Source organism: Pelobates fuscus, chromosome 5 (genome assembly GCF_036172605.1).
Source record: "Pelobates fuscus isolate aPelFus1 chromosome 5, aPelFus1.pri, whole genome shotgun sequence".
Lineage (NCBI taxonomy): Eukaryota > Metazoa > Chordata > Amphibia > Anura > Pelobatidae > Pelobates > Pelobates fuscus.
This window is the reverse complement of record NC_086321.1, coordinates 4,421,937-4,446,049: the sequence shown is the minus strand read 5'-3', so window position 1 is coordinate 4,446,049 and position 24,113 is coordinate 4,421,937. Positions and strand designations below refer to the sequence as shown.

The 24,113-nt window shown below is 46.6% G+C and overlaps 1 long non-coding RNA gene across 1 annotated transcript in view; it reads right to left on the bottom strand.

Moving 5' to 3' along the window:
• LOC134612344 (uncharacterized) overlaps positions 1-24,113 on the bottom strand; it is a 50,245-nt gene that overhangs the window by 17,664 nt on the left and 8,468 nt on the right. The window contains exon 2 of the long non-coding RNA XR_010090924.1: positions 997-1,052. This is a non-coding gene — a long non-coding RNA (uncharacterized LOC134612344). The remainder of the gene's footprint in view (positions 1-996; positions 1,053-24,113) is intronic.

The window sequence follows — 24,113 nt, the reverse complement described above, 5'->3', positions numbered from 1 at the left end:
AATGTCAGGATTACAGAATGATCCAGCACGTAGAATTGTATCACACAGAGGACTGATAGGTAACGTATACCGGACCTTAGAATGGCCGGACTAACGTACCAAAGAATAGTCCGGAATAGCCAAGGTCAAGGGATACAGAAAAAGACACAACGATAAGGAAAAGCCAGGAGTCAGGGATGCCAGAAAACAGGGAAGTCAAAAACAATGCCAAAGTCAAATAACCAGAATCAATAACGCGCTCTCGGACAACCACAAGGGAAACCACGACAGGGCATTGAGCAGGATGAGAACTTGGCCTAAATACCCCTCCTCTAGATCTGATAGGCTGTAACCGGCCTTTGACCCCCAAAGGCATTTACCAGGTTCCCATTTGCATAATTTCTGCTCTGCCTTAACCCTTCTGTGTATTTGGTTGTTGCTCGGCACAACTTTTCCTGTGTGGACAGTAAATTCCATTAATCACATTTTTATAAGCGGATGAATACGTGACACTAAGATCATTGTAATGGTTTTGTCGGTGTTTAGGAAGAGTTTGTTATCCGCTATCCACTTTTCTACCTCTGCGAATTGGTTTTGGAGCACAGCCACAATCTGCGGTAGCTTGGGTTTACTAATGTAGATTATTACAGTGTTGCCTGCGTACATGTATACAATTGAGGCTCTGCAGACGTTTATGGCAGATCATTTATACGTTATGTTAATAGTCATGTTTGTACGTGACAGTATCTATTTTATTTTATTTTACACAGTATGTGAGTTATGTTATGATACCGTGTAGTTATATCCTTATAATAGTTTGATTATATTTCCAGTTCCCAATACTGTGATTGTCCCTTGTTTCTGTATAATATAAATTAATATACAGATTTAATCTGTAACTCTATTAAAATATATTTCTAGTATGAATTATTACGTGTATTAATGATGAATAATTAGTGCAGTAGATTGGTTTATAATACATCCAGATATTGTGATGTAAACGCGTTTTACACTCACTCGTTTCCACCTGCTGCGTGGATCCAGTAATTGTGGGATGCTATCATAATAATGGCCTGAAAGATAGAAAGCATATGATAAAATATAAATAGAAACAATTACAAATTAAGCAGCATTTCAGAATAAACATGATCACATCTTGGGTATAAATAATCTATAGATTTTTCATGTGAATACATTGATAATAAATTGCTGCTATTGCTGTGACACGGACCCCACGTGTGAGAAATGTAGCAGACTCATTTACCTTCTGTTCAGTTGTCCCCTCGTTCATTTCCCGAATATATGGTGTGTGGTCCCTCTTTTATACCTCCCCAAACACCGACCATTACTGGCTGTTACAGGAACCCCCGAAAGTAGACCAGCCGCTGCCCTTGTTTCTGTGGAACTGTTTTGGTCCATTGCCTCGTGGCCGGTCAGTCAGAACTTTACCCAAATGGTGATTCCGTTCTACCAAATCTGATCTGAGCGCTATTTGGATATGTTGGGCTCTTAGATCCAGGTTATTCGGGGATATAGGACTTGTGGGGTTCCTGTAAAATATGAATATGTTTTTGGGGTGTTTTATGTATGTTTCCTGTAGTTCCCAGTAACTGAGAGATAATGGAGTTACTCAGTTTTGACTCAATTATCTCCCAGACACAGGGTCGCCAGGGGGGAGCTTGTGTATATTTTGTATGGAGACCCCATGCTGGGGGTCTGTGCATAAAAGGCGGTGTTTGAGCTGAATAAACTAGTTGTACTCCCGGAACTGTGTGTCATCCAGTTCTGTGAGTACTAGTGTCATCCCCATCATACTGGGAGGGTTAGAGCTATTCACATCACAGCGTCTTGTCCCAGAGTTCCTGTCTTCATGAATCCAGCGGAGGAAAAGTCCTGGTGAGGGCTAGTCCTCCGCTACAAGAAATAAATAATAAACCGTGTATCAGCGCTGCTATTCAATATATTAATAATACTATGTGTAAGTATTTAGTATATGCCACCATCATATGTCGTACATAACTTTCCAAAAACAACACAAACAAATCTATGAATAACAAAGCGAATCACTACTATCACAAAAATCTCCCGTTATATAATACGATAAACACACTTATACAAAAATGGAAAAAAATATAATATAATAAAACAATCTGAATAAATTCAATGGGAAATTTACATAGAGCAGGTCCTATAACTTGTCTCTATTTGTCTGTCTATCTATCTATCTATCTATCTATATCTATCTATCTATATCTATCTATCTATCTATCTATCTATCTATCTATATCTATCTGTCTGTCTATCTATCTATCCATCTATCTGTCTATCTAACTACTATCTATATTTCTATCTATCTATCTGTCTATCTACTATCTATCTATCTATCTCTCTATCTGTCTATCTATCTGTCTATCTACTATCTATCTATATATCTATCTATCTATCTATCTGTCTATCTATTATATATCTATCTATCTGTCTATCTGTCTATCTATCTATCTGTGACGGAAGCTTCTGGGCAATGGCCTTTTTGAGACGTGTGAAGGCCAGCCTCCTCCACACTGACTATGGGCAGGGCCGGTGCAAGGATTTTGGGGTACATAGGCGAAGATGTATTTTTCCGCCCTCCCCCCCCCCCCAAATAACATCTTCACCTATGTGCCTCTTAACCAGCCCCTCTCCATGTCCATTATTGGTCCCCTCCCTTCCCTATCTCTTAGTGTTCTTCTGACAGTCACACACACTCAATGACAAACACACAGACTCACTGATCTGACACACACTCATTCATTGACACACACACACTGATTGACACTCAATGACAGACACACTGATAGTCAGACACAGACTCAATGACAAAGATACTCTCACTGTTTTGACAGACACTCACACACACTGACACACTCATACACTCACATGCAATACTCATACAATCACTCACAGTGATTACAGTGATACACACATACACACTCACTCACAGACACACATACACACTCACAGACACACATACACTCACACACAGTCACTCACTGACACACAGACACTCACACACTCACTCACTCACTCACAGACTCACAGACACTCACACACACTCACACTCACTCACAGACATTCACACACAGTCACTCACTGACACACAGACACTCACACACACTCACTCACAGACTCACAGACACTCACACACACACTCACACTCACTCACCGACATTCACACACAGTCACTCACTGACACACAGACACTCACACACACACTCACTCACAGACTCACAGACACTCACAAACACACACTCACTCACTCACACACACACACTCACTCACAGACACTCACTCACAGACACTCACTAATTATTTTAATAAACATTTTCCACCCAGCCTCCCTACCTGGAGAGCTGGTGTGGATGAGGAGTCATTCCCTGGGGTCCAGTGTGGCTGCTGGGCGGCGTGCGGCTGTGCTGTGATAAGACGGCGAGGGAGCTCTAATCTCACCGCTCTGCTCCCTCGCGCGCTGTCTGCTGATACCGCGGGAGCCGGAAGATGACGTCATATTCCGGCTCCCGCGGTATCAGCAGACAGCGCGCGAGGGAGCAGAACGGTGAGATTAGAGCTCCCTTGCCGTCTGATCACAGCACAGCCGCGCCGGGGGGCGAGATGGTGGCCTGGCAGGAGGGAGAGCTTCCCTCCTGCCGGTCACTGAAATCTTGCGCCCCCGGAGCCAGTGCGCCCTAAGGCGGCCGCCTGTGCCACCTTATGGACGCGCCGGCCCTGACTATGGGCCTGGTCCCCATATCCACTAAAACTAGTTATTTTCATTAGGTGAAGGGGCTATGCAGACCCCGGAACTCCTACTCTGCTATTTAACTGGAACTGGGATCCTCTGGGAATTGCCTGGGCCAGTCCTGCACATTGCACAGTGCCTGACCGGGAGATACCCTGAAACGCTATGGAACGTTTTGCCAGATTTGAACTGTGCTATGATCTTGTAAATCTTTAATTGGTTATTTCTTGGTCCACCCTAACACTGATCAGGACACTATTTGCTCCGATAGAGCATTACTCAGATGGGTATGCACTTCCAGAAAGGCTGGGGAGTGGGGGAGTAGGCCAGGGGAGGCACAGAGAGGAGATGCAGTGATGTAGAAAGCTGGACTAGAGGAAGCTAAATATTGAGTGTGCATGTGTCAGTGTATTTGTCAAGCTGTGTGTATCTGTGTGTCAAGTTGTGTGTATTGGTGTGTCAGTGTACTGGCATGTATGTTGATGTGTGTGTCTGAATGTACACACAAATGCATGCCTTCATTCAAAAGCCAACATTCACACACATACTCCATACAAAAACATGCTTACATTCAAACACACAAAAACTGCTCAGTGCTGAGTACAACCCTGCAAGGATGGGTCAATTGTAGGTCCCCAGCTGGTAATCTACGTTTTGGCTACTCTTGTGCTAGAGGAGGGGCTCAAAAAATATTCTTCCACCAGGGCTTTATCTAGGTTAGTTCCATCACTTCCCCTGTGGGTCCTCTGCACCTTTCCCTACCCCACATATATACTCACACACATTGCATCCAATACACACACTGCATCCATTTTTTTTTTTTTTTTTTTTAAATATAATTTTTATTGAGTGAAAGGTTCATAGTGAGACTCGCAGGTCTCCAATAGCATTTGTATCAGGTAGTCAGGACACAACATGTGTCAGAGCAGGATAAAGGAATAAACATTGTATAAATCATAAACGGTTGGGCGCGCAGGCCCTCAGTATCGTTGGACTCGCAGGTCCCTAGTAGGTTTCTCTAAGTCATCATATTATAAGTTAAATGTTAGCTTCCACTATGCCATTTTTATAGTCGTAGTTACACTTTGTCAGCGCAATATTTCTTTGAGACATTACGGTCCTGTCTGGGTTCGCTGGTCCCAGATAGTAGTTTAGTGTTGTAGTCAGTTCACAGTATGTGCAGGAGAAAAACACAGCTAGTTGGTTCTGTAAACAGCTATATCGCGTACCATGTGTCTTATCCGTGTCTAGCATAGCTTTAAGTGGCAATTTCATATTATGATAAACATAGTATTATAGTGATGTGCACGTTATCAATATTGTGGGACAGGTTGACCTGTCAATGAGATCGTTCCCTTTTCCATGTCTGTGGATCCCCACCTCTCCAGTAGGTGATCCCGGAATAAGACGGGGCTGGGGGGGGTAGGTATAGGTAAGGAAGGAGGGATGGGTCAGTCCTCGGTCCCTGTGTCAGTGAGTTGTGTGTCCCTAGGTACGTGTGCAGTCAGCAGTGTCTGAAATTCGGGTGTAGCGGTTGTCAGTATCCAGTGTGTCCATATATCGAGGTATGTCTGTTGTTGCTGGCCAGCCGCGTGCATGGTAAGATCCTCTATGGCTCTGAGGTCTTCCATTTGGGTGAACCATTTGTGTATGGATGGGGTTTCTTTTTTCTTCCAGAACTGTGGGACTGTCTGTTTTGCAACGTTGAGGATTCGAATCGTGAGTGATTTTTTATACTTGGGTATCGGGGTTGTCGTGTGATGGAGTAGCATGGCTGCCGGTTCCAGTGGTGGCGGGTTATCCGAGAATCGGGATAGTATTGTGTGAATAGTGTGCCAGAAAGGCTGTACGAGGTCGCAGTCCCACCATATGTGTATGAGTGTACCTATTGTCTTGCCGCATCTCCAGCAGAGACGAGTCTCACTGGTGTGTATGTGGTGTGCCGTGGCTGGCGTGTAATACCACCGTGTAAGTAACTTGTAAGCCATCTCTTGGCTTTTGCTAAAAACCGAACAGTGATGAATGATGTTGCACATCTTTTCCCATTCTTGGGTGCTGAAAGTTTGGTTTAAGGATTCCTCCCATTGCCCCATAAATTTAGGTAGTTCCCCTGGTGTTTGTGACTGGAGGAGAGAGTACAGGTGTGACACCCCGTGTGGTAGTGGATCTGGGTCTGTGCATAACCTTTCAAAAGCAGTGAGGTCTCTGGTCAGAGCTGCTCCTTGCGGGAGGAGTCTCACGTAGCTGCGCAATTGTTCGTATCTAAACTGTATGAGGAAGGGTTGAGGGGTCTCCCCACACATCTCTGTCAGGCCCTTCAGTCCTCGTCTGGTGCAAATGTGTCTTAGTCGTGGTAGAGGGTCTCCCACAAGGGCCCGAAGGGCTCGCGGGTCTAGACCCGGCGGGAAGTCCATGTTGTGTGTGAGAGGTAGCAGTGGGGATGGATATGAGGAGAGGGCATGTCGACCCATGCTCCTCCGCCACACCGTCAGCGTGGCTTTGGTGTAGGCTGAGTATCTTCCCTCCCCCTCTTCCCCTTTCGCGTTTAGCCACGGGAGAAGGGGGGCGGGCCATGTCCTCCTCCGCCGTTTTCCAGAGCTTGGTGACCCCCATTTTGGACAACTCCATAATGCGCTGTAGGTGACATGCTTTATAGTATAGTGTGAAGTCTGGCAGGGCTAGTCCCCCTTTGTCTTTAGGTTGTGTGAGTAGTGTGTATCTTAATCTAGGTCTCCTGCCATCCCACACATACGCCCCCATTGCTCCCCTAAGTGTCTTGAAGAAGGAGGTTGGGATCACTATGGGTAGAGCCTGGAAGAGGTATAGCAACCTCGGCAAGAAATTCATTTTTACCACTTGTACTCTACCCAGCCAGGATATGTGGGGAAGGCCCACTCTCTTAGTTCTTTCTGGAACTGGAGTAGTAGTGGGGCGAAGTTTGCCGCGTACAGATTCGCTGCCTTCGTCGTTAACCAGGTGCCAAGGTACCTTATTTTGTCTGGGGCCCATTGGAATGTATGGCTCTGTTTTAGTCGGGTGGCCCTCTGCGTGGGCAGGTTAATGTTTAAGATACAAGATTTTGAGAAGTTGATTTTCAGTCCCGATATTAGCCCATACGTGTGAAATGCCTGTAGTAGGTTCGGTAGAGAGACTCGGGATGAGTTATAAAAAACAGTAGGTCGTCCGCATATGCGGCTATTTTGTGATGTGTATCTCCTGCTTGGATTCCCTTGATGTCGGGGTGGTGTCTGATAGTGTTTAGGAAGGGTTCCAGGGCCAGAACAAACAACAATGGGGACAGAGGGCAACCCTGTCGAGTGCCATTATAGATTGGGAAGGCTTCCGTAAGTGCCCCGTTTACCAGGACATGTGCCGTCGGCTGGGAGTACAGGGCTTTGATCCAGCCCTGGAGGTGTGGTTCCATTCCCATGTGTGCTAACGTCTTGAACATATACTCCCAGCAGACCCGGTCAAAGGCCTTCTCTGCGTCCGTGGACAGCAGGAGAAGGCCCTTGTCTACCCCCGTCGATCTATGCATGAGTGTGAGGGCTCGGATCGTATTATCTCTGGCTTCTCGTCCCATCACAAACCCCACCTGGTCCGCGTGGACCAGTCTGGGTATGTGTGTCTGGAGTCTGGTCGCCAGGACTTTTGCCAGCATTTTGAGGTCGTTATTGATGAGGGAGATAGGGCGGTAGCTCCCACATTGTTCCCTATCCTTGCCCTCTTTAGGGATTATGGTAATGTGCGCCGTCAATGTTTGCTTGGGGATGTCATGTCCCTCCCTGATTGCGTTGAACATGGCCAGTAACGGGGGGTATAGGACATCTGCATATCTCTTATAATATTTAATGGGTAGTCCGTCTGGGCCTGGGCTCTTCCCCACTTTAGAGTGTTTGATCGCTAAAGCTAACTCCTCTATGGTAATGGGTTCCTCTAGTTGGTTCACCGCAGTTGTTGGTAAACTAGGGAGTGCATGGGATTGGAGGTAGTCGTCTATGGAGGAGCGGAGCTTGTGGGTGTGTGTAGTGGATTGTGGTCTCGGTATGGAATACAACTCTGCATAGTATGCTCGAATGACCTCTTGTATCTTTGTGGGGTGTCTGTGTAGGGTCCCGCCCTTGTCTCGTATGCGGTCGATGTAGGTGGCCTGGCGTTTTTTATTAATCATGCGTGCTAGGAGCTTCCCACTTTTATTTCCGTTTATGGCAAAGAATGCCCTATGGCGCAAAGCCTCTCTATGGTGTTGGGATTGTATAAGTGTAGTCAGTTCCCTCCGTAAGGAGAGGAGCGTTGCCTGATGTGTGGGGAGTCGGAGGCGTTTATTAAGGGTGTCTAGGTGTTGTATTTCAGTCAGTATTGTGGCCATCCGTGCCTCCCTCCGTCTCTTCAGAAGTGTGCTTTTTTGTATGAAATGTCCTCTGACCACACTCTTGTGTGCTTCCCACCATATGGTGGGAGAGGTCTGATCGTTATTGTGTGTGAAGTAGTCTTGTAAGGTCGTTTCTATCTCTGTTGCTACCTCATGATTAGCAAGTAAGGCTTCGTTCAGCCTCCACTTGGAAACCTTTGGCCGGAAGAGGGGGGATTTAAGAGTGATGGTCACCGGTGCGTGGTCTGACCACGACGCGGTACCTTGTTCGGCTTTGAGCACTAACGGAAGGTGGTAATGTGTCATGAAGAGGTAGTCGATTTGGGTGTACGAGTTGTGGGGGTGGGAGTAAAAGGTATAGTCCCTTTCGTCTGGATGTAGCGCCCTCCAGCTGTCTACCAGTTGTGCCTTGGCCAATAAAGTTCTGATCGCCGTGATATGTTGTGTAGGGATATGGGAGTGTCCTAGGGAGGAATCCCATTTAGGGTCCAGGGCCACATTTAAGTCTCCCCCTAGTATCATGACGCCCTCTGTGAAGCGCTGGAGGGTGCGAAGTACCCGAGCTATAAAGCGATATTGATTGCGATTTGGGACATATATGTTAGCGAATGTGTATACTGTGCCAGCTATCTCCCCTTTAATAAACGTGTAGCGGCCTTCTGGGTCTGTCAGCACTCCTGACTCTTTAAACGGGATGTGTTTGTGAATGAGAATTGCCGTACCTCTAGATTTGCCTCCCTGGAAGTCGCTGTAGTAGCCTATGGGGTAGTGGTGGTTAGTCAGTGTGGGTCTCGACCCTTCTCTGAAATGTGTCTCTTGGAGGAATACTATCGATGCCTTGTGGGTTAGGAACTCTCTCATGGCTCCTGACCGTTTTTCAGGTTTGTTTAGGCCTCTGGCGTTAAGGGAGAGTATCGTGATAGGTGCTGGGGCAATAGACATGGTCAGTGTCTTATAGTTAGATGTGTTTGTGGTCTGTCACGTCAGTCAAGGGATCTTAGGTTAGGACGGGGATAGGGTATAGGAAAGTGTAGGGTAACCGGGAAAGGGAAGGTCTGGGGCCGTATTACACAGTCCCGAAAAAATAATCGCTGTGTGTAGCGATTTCGGAGAAGAGCGTCGGGGGGCAGTAAAACCCCCTCTCCACTAAGGGGGTGGAGGGGTACCGCTCACCTGAGTCTTGTCGCTCGCTCCGGTAGGGCCGTCGAAGGAGTCCAAGAATTCCTAAGTGGGCAAAGCCCAGGGGACCAAGTGCGCTCGCAAATCGGTCGTCGCAGACCACCGTGGTCTCTCGGGGCTCCACCCAGTCAGGAATTTCCGTCTCCCCGACTTGCGGCTCGATCCATCTAGAATGTAGCATATGTGTTAACCTCACCAAAAGTAACGGTAATTAAACATGGTATTCAGCCATAACATAAACAGTATAACTTAACATAACATAACATACCCCCCCGTGTGCCTTGTCTGAGTAGTCCAGTGACAGGCTTGTCTCCCTACCCCCGTCCCTCCCCTCTTCCCCCTTTCGCCCCCCCCCCCCTACCTCCCTCCCCCCCCTGGCTTCGAACGTCAATTCGTGGTATAAGAGTTTTACCCCCGATTAGAATCCAAGATCTACTCTCAGGATAGTTTTGGACCTTGCCCGCCCTCCTCCCCTCTTTCAGCGAGAGGCCCGGCGTGGTTCTTGCCCCCTTCCACTGTTATAGATATCCCCTCTGGGTCCTAGTGTTCCCATCGCCACCCACCCTCCTCCCTCCCTCCTGATCCTAGCCCAGGCAGTGCTTGCTGTGGAAGGGGGGTAGATGAGCATTCAGTCCGTGGTAGTGTGCCAGCTGAGTGTCCTTAATTTCAAGGGCGTGCATGCCCGTTGCATCCGTAGGAGGTGGGGGAGAGAAGAAGATATAAGGCACAGGGTCAAAGCGTCACTGCAGTCAAAAAGCAAAGAAAGTTTGTTTATGGGGGTCCCAACGTGTCCGTACAGTCAAAGTTATTTACTAAAGCTGGTATTTGCCTGATAGTCTGTCTTGCTGGGGGTATGATCCCAAGAATGAGGAGACCCGCGGTGTTCAGTTAGGCGTCCCCGCCGGTCTGATTGTTTGTGCGCGGGGGGGTCTTATTCGTTGAGGCCTGGGGCCTGTGCCCTGCTGCTTGGGGCCGAAGGCGTAAAAGTTCAGTGGATTCGGCCATTGCAGTGACTCTGATGGCAGGTGGAGCTCCCTCTGGAGTGCTGCGGCGTCTTCTTCACTTTGGACCGTAAAGGGGCCGTTGGGCGTTGCGACTTGTAGGCCCGTGGGGAAGCACCAACGGTACCTCATGTTGGCTGCTTGTAGTTGTCTGGTTAGGGGTTTCATCGCCTTCCTGAATGTTAAGGTTGCAGGGGATAAATCTGGAAACAAGTGTACCTCTGAGCCCTCTAGTAATATTTTGTCGGCGCCCCTGGCCTTGCGGAGGATCTCCTCCTTCAGGGGAAAGCTCTCCAGGCAGCAGATGATGTCTCTGGCTGGGCCTTCTGGGGGACCCTGAGGCCTCAGTGCGCGGTGTGCTCGCACAAAGTTTATAGGTGTCTGGAGTGGCCGGACAAGTAATTTATTGAATAACTCTGATAACGTGGTCTGTATCGGTGTTCTCTTGTCCAGCTCCTCAGGTACCCCTCTTAAGCGTATGTTTTGTCTCCTTCCCCTGTTGTCTAAATCCTCTATGTGTAACACCATTTGCTGTAGTACCTTATTTTGGGTTTGCTATCTGTCTGTGTTCGCCGTCTGAGCTGCCGCCATGTGGTCACTGTCTGCTTCTAGCTGGGCCACTTTCTGGCTAAGGCCTTGAATCTCTTCACGCAATGCATGTAGTTCAGAGGTTATGGAATTGCGGAGTTCAGCGTTCGCCGTTTTCAGGTCTGCCTTTGTAGGTAATTGCTGTATCAGCGAGATCAGCTCCGGTGTGAATGTGGGGGAGACCTCATGTGTCAGCTCTCCCTGCGGTGATCGCGGGTGGGAAAGGCCGGAGGCCGTGGAGTCACTCGAGGCCTGTTGATCCAGGTCCGCCTGTGGCACCAGAAAGTGCTTCACGGATGGGGTTGGGTTGCCCTTCGGAGTGTCCACTGGCCGCTGGGCACTTTATGTGCGGTTAGTTTTCCCCATTTTAGGTTTTAGGTTGTGCTGTCGGTGAGGTATTGTGCAGAGCATGCGGGGAGCTCACGGATTAGGCTGCCATCTTCTCGGACCTCCAACTGCATCCATTTTAAACACACTGCATCTTTGTTGGCAGACTCTGGAGCAGACACGGTTGGCGTATTAAAGGGCGGGCCCTGTGGGTATTCTTGGGGGTGGACGTGCTGGCCCAGACCTTGAGCTGTGTTAGGGGCCCTAACATTTCTGATGGCAGTCTTGCCTGTATGCAGGGCCGGCCTTAGGCCTTTAGGCGCCCTGGGCGAAAAATCTTTACAGTGCCCCTCCTCCCCATCATCCATGTATAGTGTGTGTGTATAGGAGTGTAGTGATTGTATAGGGAATTTATTAAATTAATAATGATTTAAAAACAAATATTCATTCCTCCTTTCCTGGTGTTACCTAGTTGGGAGAGGGGCATGCTGATCTGAATCTGGTCTGCCCCTCCACTGGGTACTTCATCAGAGAATTGCAGTGCCCTCTGGTAATCTGCGGCAGCCCTCTGATTATCCCGAGATATAGCCGCGATATACATTACAGAGGAGCAGACTAAGTGTCACATAATACTGTGAGTGGTTTTGCTTTGGAGCTCTGGATTATACTTATTTACCTTGATCTCTTTGAAAAAAAAAATTGTATTAATGCGCTACTTCTCCATTTATCACAGAGCTCCACAACAATAAAACTCCCAGTAATGTGGAGCTCTGTGACAAGATCATACACTACACAACAACACAACTCTAAGTAATGTGTCTATTAGCGTATCACCGAGTTTCCTAACTATAAAATACAGAGTAATGTGCATTTTATATACCAGAGATCCACTGTAATGTATCACACACACACACACACACACACAGAGGCAGACAGCCACACACATAGACAGCCATACGCATACACAAAGGCAGACAGCCACACACACACAGGCAGTCACACACACACACAGGCAGACAGTTATACACACACACAGACAGTCATACACACACACACACACACACACAGGCAGACAGCCATACACACAGACAAACACAAGCACACAGTCACACACAGACAAACACACACACACACACAGGCAGACAGTCATACACACAGACACACACAGGCAGACGGTCATACATACACACACAGGCAGTCACACACACACACAGGCAGACAGTTATACACACACACAGACAGTCATACACACACACACACACACACACAGGCAGACAGCCATACACACAGACAAACACAAGCACACAGTCACACACAGATAAACACACACACACAGGCAGACAGTCATACACACAGACACACACAGGCAGACGGTCATACACAGGCAGACAGTCACACACACACACACAGGCAGACAGTCATACACACAGACACACATAGGCAGACCGTCACACACACACACACACACAGATGCAGTCACACACCGACACACACAGACAGACAGTCAAACACACAGACAGATAGCCACATACACACAGGCAGACGATCACACATAGTTTCCTCTAATCAATATGGAGGAGTGAAGGCAGTGCAGCTTCTGGAGACTGGTTGTTGCTTCCCCTGCAGCAGTTACCTGGCACTTTTAGCTCCGCCCCTATGTAATTTTAGCTCCGCCCACCACACAGAAGCTCCGCCCCGCCACTATATTTACATTTTTTTTTTTTTTTTTATAATCCTGGCCAGCCAGCTCGCACACACCTAAGGCCGGCCCTGACTGTATGCAACATACTGTGGCCTGTATGCAATATACTGTGGCCTGTATGCTACATACTGTGGCCTGTATGCAATACTGTGGCCTGTATGCAATATATTGTGGCCTGTATGCAATATACTGTGGCCTGAATGCTACATACTGTGGCCTGTATGCAATACTGTGGCCTGTATGCAGCACACTGTGGCCTGTATGCAATATACTGTGGCCTGTATGCAAAATACTGTGGCCTGTATGCAATATACTGTGGCCTGTATGCAATATACTGTGGCCTGTATGCAACATACTGTGGCCTGTATGCAATATACTGTGGCCTGTATGCAACATACTGTGGCCTGTATGCAATATACTGTGGCCTGTATGCAATATACTGTGGCCTGTATGCAACATACTGTGGCCTGTATGCAATATACTGTGGCCTGTATGCAACATACTGTGGCCTGTATGCAATATACTGTGGCCTGTATGCAATATACTGTAGCCTGTATGCAACATACTGTGGCCTGTATGCAATAAACTGTGGCCTTTATGCAACATACTGTGGCCTGTATGCAATATACTGTGGCCTGTATGCAACATACTGTGGCCTGTATGCAATATACTGTGGCCTGTATGCAATATACTGTGGCCTGTAAGCAACATACTGTGGCCTGTATGCAATATACTGTGGCCTGTATGCAAAATACTGTGGCCTGTATGCAATATACTGTGGCCTGTATGCAACATACTGTGGCCTGTATGCAATATACTGTGGCCTGTATGCAATATACTGTGGCCTGTATGCAACATACTGTGGCCTGTATGCAATATACTGTGGCCTGTATGCAATATACTGTGGCCTGTATGCAATATACTGTGGCCTGTATGCAATATACTGTGGCCTGTATGCAACATACTGTGGCCTGTATGCAATATACTGTGGGCTGTATGCAACATACTGTGGCCTGTATGCAACATACTGTGGCCTGTATGCAATATACTGTGGCCTGTATGCAATATACTGTGGCCTGTATGCAACATACTGTGGCCTGTATGCAATATACTGTGGCCTGTATGCAATATACTGTGGCCTGTATGCAACATACTGTGGCCTGTATGCAATATACTGTGGCCTGTATGCAATATACTGTGGCCTGTATGCAACATACTGTGGCCTGTATGCAATATACTGTGGCCTGTATGCAATATACTGTGGCCTGTATGCAATATACTGTGGCCTGTATGCAACATACTGTGGCCTGTATGCAATATACTGTGGCCTGTATGCAACATAATGTGGCCTGTATGCAATATACTGTGGCCTGTATGCAATATACTGTGGCCTGTATGCAACATACTGTGGCCTGTATGCAATATACTGTGGCCTGTATGCAACATACTGTGGCCTGTATGCAACATACTGTGGCCTGTATGCAATATACTGTGGCCTGTATGCAACATACTGTGGCCTGTATGCAATATACTGTGGCCTGTATGCAATATACTGTGGCCTGTATGCAATATACTGTGGCCTGTATGCAATATACTGTGGCCTGTATGCTACATACTGTGGCCTGTATGCAATATACTGTGGCCTGTATGCAATATACTGTGGCCTGTATGCAACATACTGTGGCCTGTATGCAATATAATGTGGCCTGTATGCAATATACTGTTGCCTGTATGCAATATACTGTGGCCTGTATGCAATATACTGTGGCCTGTATGCAATATACTGTGGCCTGTATGCAACATACTGTGGCCTGTATGCTACATACTGTGGCCTGTATGCAATATACTGTGGACTGTATGCAATATACTGTGGCCTGTATGCAACATGCTGTGGCCTGTATGCAATATACTGTGGCCTGTATGCAATATACTGTGGCCTGTATGCAATATACTGTGGCCTGTATGCAACATACTGTGGCCTGTATGCAATATACTGTGGCCTGTATGCAATATACTGTGGCCTGTATGCAATATACTGTGGCCTGTATGCAACATGCTGTGGCCTGTATGCAATATACTGTGGCCTGTATGCAATATACTGTGGCCTGTATGCAACATACTGTGGCCTGTATGCAATATACTGTGGCCTGTATGCAATATACTGTGGCCTGTATGCAACATACTGTGGCCTGTATGCAATATACTGTGGCCTGTATGCAATATACTGTGGCCTGTATGCAACATACTGTGGCCTGTATGCAATATACTGTGGCCTGTATGCAATATACTGTGGCCTGTATGCAATATACTGTGGCCTGTATGCAACATACTGTGGCCTGTATGCAATATACTGTGGCCTGTATGCAATATACTGTGGCCTGTATGCAATATACTGTGGCCTGTATGCAACATACTGTGGCCTGTATGCAATATACTGTGGCCTGTATGCAACATACTGTGGCCTGTATGCAATATACTGTGGCCTGTATGCAATATACTGTGGCCTGTATGCTACATACTGTGGCCTCTATGCAATATACTGTGGCCTGTATGCAATATACTGTGGCCTGTATGCAATATACTGTGGCCTGTATGCAACATACTGTGGCCTGTATGCAATATACTGTGGCCTGTATGCAATATACTGTGGCCTGTATGCAACATACTGTGGCCTGTATGCAATATACTGTGGCCTGTATGCAATATACTGTGGCCTGTATGCAATATACTGTGGCCTGTATGCTACATACTGTGGCCTGTATGCAACATACTGTGGCCTGTATGCAATATACTGTGGCCTGTATGCAATATACTGTGGCCTGTATGCAACATACTGTGGCCTGTATGCAATATACTGTGGCCTGTATGCAATATACTGTGGCCTGTATGCAATATACTGTGGCCTGTATGCAACATACTGTGGCCTGTATGCAATATACTGTGGCCTGTATGCAATATACTGTGGCCTGTATGCAATATACTGTGGCCTGTATGCAACATACTGTGGCCTGTATGCAATATACTGTGGCCTGTATGCAACATACTGTGGCCTGTATGCAATATACTGTGGCCTGTATGCAATATACTGTGGCCTGTATGCTACATACTGTGGCCTCTATGCAATATACTGTGGCCTGTATGCAATATACTGTGGCCTGTATGCAATATACTGTGGCCTGTATGCAACATACTGTGGCCTGTATGCAATATACTGTGGCCTGTATGCAATATACTGTGGCCTGTATGCAACATACTGTGGCCTGTATGCAATATACTGTGGCCTGTATGCAATATACTGTGGCCTGTATGCAATATACTGTGGCCTGTATGCTACATACTGTGGCCTGTATGCAACATACTGTGGCCTGTATGCAATATACTGTGGCCTGTATGCAATATACTGTGGCCTGTATGCAATATACTGTGGCCTGTATGCAACATACTGTGGCCTGTATGCAATATACTGTGGCCTGTATGCAATATACTGTGGCCTGTATGCTACATACTGTGGCCTGTATGCAATATACTGTGGCCTGTATGCAAAATACTGTGGCCTGTATGCAACATACTGTGGCCTGTATGCAATATACTGTGGCCTGTATGCAATAAACTGTGGCCTTTATGCAACATACTGTGGCCTGTATGCAATATTCTGTGGCCTGTATGCAATATACTGTGGCCTGTATGCAATATACTGTGGCCTGTATGCAATATACTGTGGCCTGTATGCACCATACTGTGGCCTGTATGCAATATACTGTTGCCTGTATGCAATATACTGTGGCCTGTATGCAATATACTGTGGCCTGTATGCAACATACTGTGGCCTGTATGCAACATACTGTGGCCTGTATGCAATATACTGTGGCCTGTATGCTACATACTGTGGCCTGTATGCAATATACTGTGGCCTGTATGCAATATACTGTGGCCTGTATGCAACATACTGTGGCCTGTATGCAATATACTGTGGCCTGTATGCAATATACTGTGGCCTGTATGCAACATACTGTGGCCTGTATGCAATATACTGTGGCCTGTATGCAATATACTGTGGCCTGTATGCAATATACTGTGGCCTGTATGCAACATACTGTGGCCTGTATGCAATATACTGTGGCCTGTATGCAAATACTGTGGCCTGTATGCAACATACTGTGGCCTGTATGCAACATACTGTGGCCTGTATGCAATATACTGTGGCCTGTATGCAATATACTGTGGCCTGTATGCTACATACTGTGGCCTGTATGCAATATACTGTGGCCTGTATGCAATATACTGTGGCCTGTATGCAACATACTGTGGCCTGTATGCAATATACTGTGGCCTGTATGCAATATACTGTGGCCTGTATGCAACATACTGTGGCCTGTATGCAACATACTGTGGCCTGTATGCAATATACTGTGGCCTGTATGCAATATACTGTGGCCTGTATGCAACATACTGTGGCCTGTATGCAACATACTGTGGCCTGTATGCAATATACTGTGGCCTGTATGCAACATACTGTGGCCTGTATGCAACATACTGTGGCCTGTATGCAATATACTGCAACCTTGGGCCTGCTGCACACAACAATTCTGGATTGCCATGGGGGCCCATCAGGGTCCCATAACCTTAGCCCATTCGGTGGGCATGTGTCAGCAGGGGCATCTTTCAAACTGGCAGGGCTGAGTGGAAGTGAGAGCTGCTCATTTCCCCCCACTGCTCTATTACATTGTCTGCCAACCTTTAAGTCATCTGAAATTATGATTGGTTGAAAGGTAAGTAAAAAATGGGTCGCAAGAGAATACTGAGAACGGGCAGCAGCTGAAATAGCCTGCCCTTCGGTCGGTCCCCGCTCAGTTCTCAAGCTGTTTTTTGCTCATCTTGTGCCATTACAGAGAGAACTTCTCTGAAACATATCAGACTGGTCCCACCCATACGGGCAGTCCAGATCCGAAGTGCCAGCAAGTTCCCTCTGCACGAGAGACACAGCAACCCCAGACGACCGTTTCAGCCTTGTTAGGCATTGTCAGTGAGGCATAGCTGATATCTCCCTAGGCACCGTGAGCAAGGGGTCCACGTCTGGATTATCCCTTTAAAATTGTGGTGAGTAAAAAATGGGTCGCAAGAGAATACTGAGAACGGGCAGCAGCTGAAATAGCCTGCCCTTCGGTCGGTCCCCGCTCAGTTCTCAAGCTGTTTTTTGCTCATCTTGTGCCATTACAGAGAGAACTTCTCTGAAACATATCAGACTGGTCCCACCCATACGGGCAGTCCAGATCCGAAATGCCAGCAAGTTCCCTCTGCACGAGAGACACAGCAACCCCAGACGACCGTTTCAGCCTTGTTAGGCATCATCAGTGAGGCATAGCTGATATCTCCCTAGGCACCGTGAGCAAGGGGTCCACGTCTGGATTATCCCTTTAAAATTGTGGTGAGTAAAAAATGGGTCGCAAGAGAATACTGAGAACGGGCAGCAGCTGAAATAGCCTGCCCTTCGGTCGGTCCCCGCTCAGTTCTCAAGCTGTTTTTTGCTCATCTTGTGCCATTACAGAGAGAACTTCTCTGAAACATATCAGACTGGTCCCACCCATACGGGCAGTCCAGATCCGAAATGCCAGCAAGTTCCCTCTGCACGAGAGACACAGCAACCCCAGACGACCGTTTCAGCCTTGTTAGGCATCATCAGTGAGGCATAGCTGATATCTCCCTAGGCACCGTGAGCAAGGGGTCCACGTCTGGATTATCCCTTTAAAATTGTGGTGAGTAAAAAATGGGTCGCAAGAGAATACTGAGAACGGGCAGCAGCTGAAATAGCCTGCCCTTCGGTCGGTCCCCGCTCAGTTCTCAAGCTGTTTTTTGCTCATCTTGTGCCATTACAGAGATAACTTCTCTGAAACATATCAGACTGGTCCCACCCATACGGGCAGTCCAGATCTGAAATGCCTGCAAGTTCCCTCTGCACGAGAGACACAGCAACCCCAGACGACCGTTTCAGCCTTGTTAGGCATCATCAGTGAGGCATAGCTGATATCTCCCTAGGCACCGTGAGCAAGGGGTCCACGTCTGGATTATCCCTTTAAAATTGTGGTGAGTAAAAAATGGGTCGCAAGAGAATACTGAGAACGGGCAGCAGCTGAAATAGCCTGCCCTTCGGTCGGTCCCCGCTCAGTTCTCAAGCTGTTTTTTGCTCATCTTGTGCCATTACAGAGAGAACTTCTCTGAAACATATCAGACTGGTCCCACCCATACGGGCAGTCCAGATCCGAAATGCCAGCAAGTTCCCTCTGCACGAGAGACACAGCAACCCCAGACGACCGTTTCAGCCTTGTTAGGCATCATCAGTGAGGCATAGCTGATATCTCCCTAGGCACCGTGAGCAAGGGGTCCACGTCTGGATTATCCCTTTAAAATTGTGGTGAGTAAAAAATGGGTCGCAAGAGAATACTGAGAACGGGCAGCAGCTGAAATAGCCTGCCCTTCGGTCGGTCCCCGCACAGTTCTCAAGCTGTTTTTTGCTCATCTTGTGCCATTACAGAGAGAACTTCTCTGAAACATATCAGACTGGTCCCACCCATACGGGCAGTCCAGATCCGAAATGCCAGCAAGTTCCCTCTGCACGTGAGACACAGCAACCCCAGACGACCGTTTCAGCCTTGGTTAAAAGGTACATTGAGTGGAGAGAAGGATGCCGACACCGGCTCCTTTACATTTGTTTGTTCTGGGAGTGTGGGAGAATTGTAGCCAAATGAAAGAGAAGGAAGCAGGAGCGGGAGACAGACAGGTCTCAGTGAGAGATTTTGAAGAGGTCATGTATAGTCGTAGATTTCAGATCAGATGGAGTGGGCGTTCCAAAGTGCGCACTGAATGTTGGTAGAGTAAGATAAATCACAGGACACTGCGTTCCTGGGGCTGCATAGCTTTAAACTAATGCTTTTACTTAGGGCAGTAGATCAGCGGATCTTCTTATTCTCTGTGCCTCTTATCCATCATTAACCCTTGTGTGTACTTAAACCCACCGATTAATCACTTGTTTGTTTTTTTGTGAGGATTATGTACAGTTATGGGAATAAGAAAGTACGCCCCCATAACATAATAACAATCATCGATTCTATAGCAGGTCTTAACATTAGGTAAATAGAACCTCCGATAAACACATGGCATATTACCCCGTGTCATGATTTATTTACCAGTAATAAAGCCAAAATGGAGAAGCCATGTGTGAAAAATTCGACAGGAATTAAAAGGCTAAGTATAAGACAGGTGCTGCTAATCAAATGCCCTAGATTAATTGATCATCAGCAAGTGTGACCACCTTTAAAAAAGCCGAAGTTTTAGCAGTTTGCTGGTCTGGAACATTCAGGTGTGTTAACACAATGTCAAGGAGGAAAGACACCAGGAATGATCTTAGAGAAGCAATTGTTGCTGCCCATCAAACTGGGAAGGGTTATAGGGCCAATTCCAAACAATTTAAATCCCATCATACTACTGATACCGGAGAAACTGACGGAAGCCAAGCACAGAGAGATGGACACAGGTTTCTTCAGGAAGGAAGAGATTCTTTATTGGATCACCGATCGGGACTCAGAGGGACTAACGTCACCAAAATACAGCAAGTTCTGAGCCCCGAACAATAGTGCAGGCTCCTTATATAGGCATATAACTCCTCCCATATTAAGCTCCACCCGCACATTCTCTTAACCAATCAACACAAATAAGAATTAACTTCCTGTTTGACCGCATGGCTTGTCCAGCACAATGGAGGAGGGGGAATACTATATCCTGTATTCTTGCACATGCTCCGTACACTACTGATCGTATCTTGCCTCGTGCAACCAACTGATCGATACGTCAGCATATGCACGTACACATGCCACGTGGTAATCTCGGCCTACTAAATTTATTTTTACCGAGATTCCACCACATTCCCCCCTTTGATGCCTCTTGATATTTTACAATTACTTGAGGCATCACTTAACCTTGGTTTGCATACACCGCAAGTTACCTTGAACCAGACCAGACTTATCTTATGATGTGAATCTTTTAACACTCATCTTCCTGCATTGGTTCTCCCTGATCTAAAGCCTTATACTTATAAATCGCCATTATCTGTGCAGCAGCCTTCCTCTCTGCTATACTTCCTATCAGGCTTTGCACAGACCTAACTACTAGGGGTATAAGACACGGCAGGAGTAGACACAACATTAAAATCAGTAGGACTCCACCTACCACTGCCTTAAGCCCTCCAAACCACTCATACCAGCTACCAAACCAACTACTTGGATTATACCCTTTCCATACCTGAGTAGGCACATGCGCTAGTTTAACCATATGGCTAGTAAGCTCAGCTATTGCTTGCCCTTCGTCATCTATTTGAAGACAGCAATTGCTCAGGTTAAACTTCCCACATACACCTCCCTCTACTGCCAAAAGGTAATCCAAGGCTAATCTATTTTGGTAGACTGCTGTCCTCATCCTGGTGTTATGCTTCGCTAGAAGATTGAGCGCTTGTGATGTCTCATTAGTGATAATCTCAACCACCGCCTGTAATCTTATAATACGGTTGAGCATATAAATAGGGGTTCTGTAACCAAAGGTACCATCCTCAGCCCACGTGGCTGGCCCATAATAATCTATGATACGCTGGGGAGGCCATTCATTATCTTCCCAGGTGCCTATCTCTATGGGTCCCCTTTTCTTCCTATGATTCACATCATACACTTTAACACCTAAAGTCTCACCTGTTTCAATCGGTAACAAGAAGAAGGATGGTTTGAGCATACCCAACACACATGCCCCTTCCCAGTCCTGTGGCAACTCCGAATAGGCTTTCTTACCACAGATCCAGTACAAATTTGCTGGGGCTCTCCAGGTAGATGTGATGGATAAATCAAACCACACATTCTTTAAATTGGCGTATCTAGCAAACGGGTTTGATGGTTCTGAGACATTTGAAGCCGACCACCAAGTTGTATTCTTTGTATCATCATCATAAGCTTTTTGCCCTAGACAAGTTAATTCTCCTACAGAAGTATTATACATTATTCCTTTCCTTGCTATGCAAACATAACCTATGATGGAGGTCTTTAATCTCCACTCAGATTTACCTCTAACACTCATATGATAATCGGCTTGTGTAGATATTAGTTGGTCAACTGCCTCAGAACCGGACATTACCTCCTTTGCTTCCCAAGGCCATTGGTCGCCCATGTTAGTACCTCCACACACATAGCAGTTGGTAACATTAAGACTACCGGCAATACTTTCAGCTAAATCGATGAACAGGTTTTTAGCATTATGGGGGATCTTATTATCTATACTCATCTCTTCATAAAAGGAATGGTATACTTGATGAGTTTGGGAGGATACCGTATCAGTCTCTATCCCTATAAACAATAATGTCCCAGGATCTAAACCCGTCCCGTATATCTGAAACCCAAATAAATTGCCATATTTGTCTAAGAACTTATCGGGGTTATTTATAAGTATATGGATGGGATTACATTCCATAGACTTACAATATGGGCTAGTCGGCAACTTAGTCACTATCATGTCTTTATCTACTGTCTGTCCCCAAGTCGCCCACCCCACACAAGACCAATATGGGCAAAAGTTATAGTCTTTATTTGGGCATCTAGGACTTACATATTTATTTTTACTACTGGGACAAATATATTTATCATTAGACCCATACGTCCTCTCCCATCTAAGATCCCCACATACATTCCACGGCTTTCTACCACTCGATATCGCTTTACACGCATCAAATAGCAGAACACCCGAAGAATGTACGGATTCTAACACCGTCTTATTAATTAGGGTCCCCTGAGGATCTCCATTCCTGAGAGTCAACCAAATTGTACGAGGTTGATACTCCGGACTGAAGCACTTAGGTTCTCCTACTCCTAAATGGCACACACTATAGTCTATATTTAAGTATCTACATCTCGATACATCTCCTTTACACTCGTATTGTGAATGCCAAATTAGGGTTTGGGAAATATGGTTACCTGTTCTCGTAGTCTTAATGCATACCTCACAGCTAGGAGTGTCGGTACCTCTACCTTCCTGAATATAAAAACACATATAAATAAACACTATCAAAAGCACATCTTTCGCCGTCATCCTCAGTCTTCGTCCGTGCGATGGCGCCTCAGCTTCCAGGCTGTGAGGGCTGCAGGGAATGGAGTTCTGCTCGTCTTCACAGGTGTCCCTTCGAGACTTTCCTGGCTTATACACTATGTGTTGGTAAGCGGACAGGCTTTATTATGGCCTTCTCACTCACGCACCAAATCCCAAAAATAATAAAATTTGTAATCCACAATAGTTCCTCGTTACTCCGACTGAGTAGTGCGTTTTAACCGGATCTTGCAGGGATTCTCTGGATCTGCTGTAACTTGCCAAGAATCGACTGCTGCTGGCTTAACCCTGGAGTGATGTATCCACGGAGTCACTTCGGCTACTTTTATCGCTGTAGGGGTAGACAAAAGAACAACATAAGGACCTCTCCACTTGGGCCCTAACGGTACATTATTCCACTCTTTAATCCACACTTGACCTCCTGGATGATAACTATGAACAGGGGGATAAATATTCACAGGTAATCTATCTTGTACCCATTTCTGTACCTCCTCCATAGTCTTACCCAACTCTACAACCTGCTGCCGAGTAATTCCTTCTCCCAACTGACTCAAATCCCCCCTTAAGTTACCAAGTACGGGAGGTGGTCGCCCATACATGATTTCAAAAGGAGAGAGGCCCATCCTTCTGGTAGGGGTGCTGCGGATTCGCAATAGAGCTATGGGTAAGAGAACGTTCCACTTAAGTTGGGTTTCCTGACACATTTTAGCCAACTGGTTCTTTATAGTTCTATTCATTCTCTCTACCTTACCAGAACTCTGGGGTCTATATGCAGTATGAAGCCTCCACTTTATACCAAGCATATGAGTCAGTTGTTGTAGGCACTGATGAACAAAAGCTGGACCATTGTCCGATCCTATAGAACAGGGTAGTCCATATCGGGGTATTATTTCTCGTAGCAGGAATCTTACAACTTCTCCTGCTTTCTCTGTACGAGTAGGACATGCTTCTACCCAGCCTGAATAGGTGCACACAATTACCAGCAGGTAACGATGTCCACCCGATTTAGGCATCACTGTAAAGTCTATTTGTAGATCGGACATGGGGAGTCCCCCCATA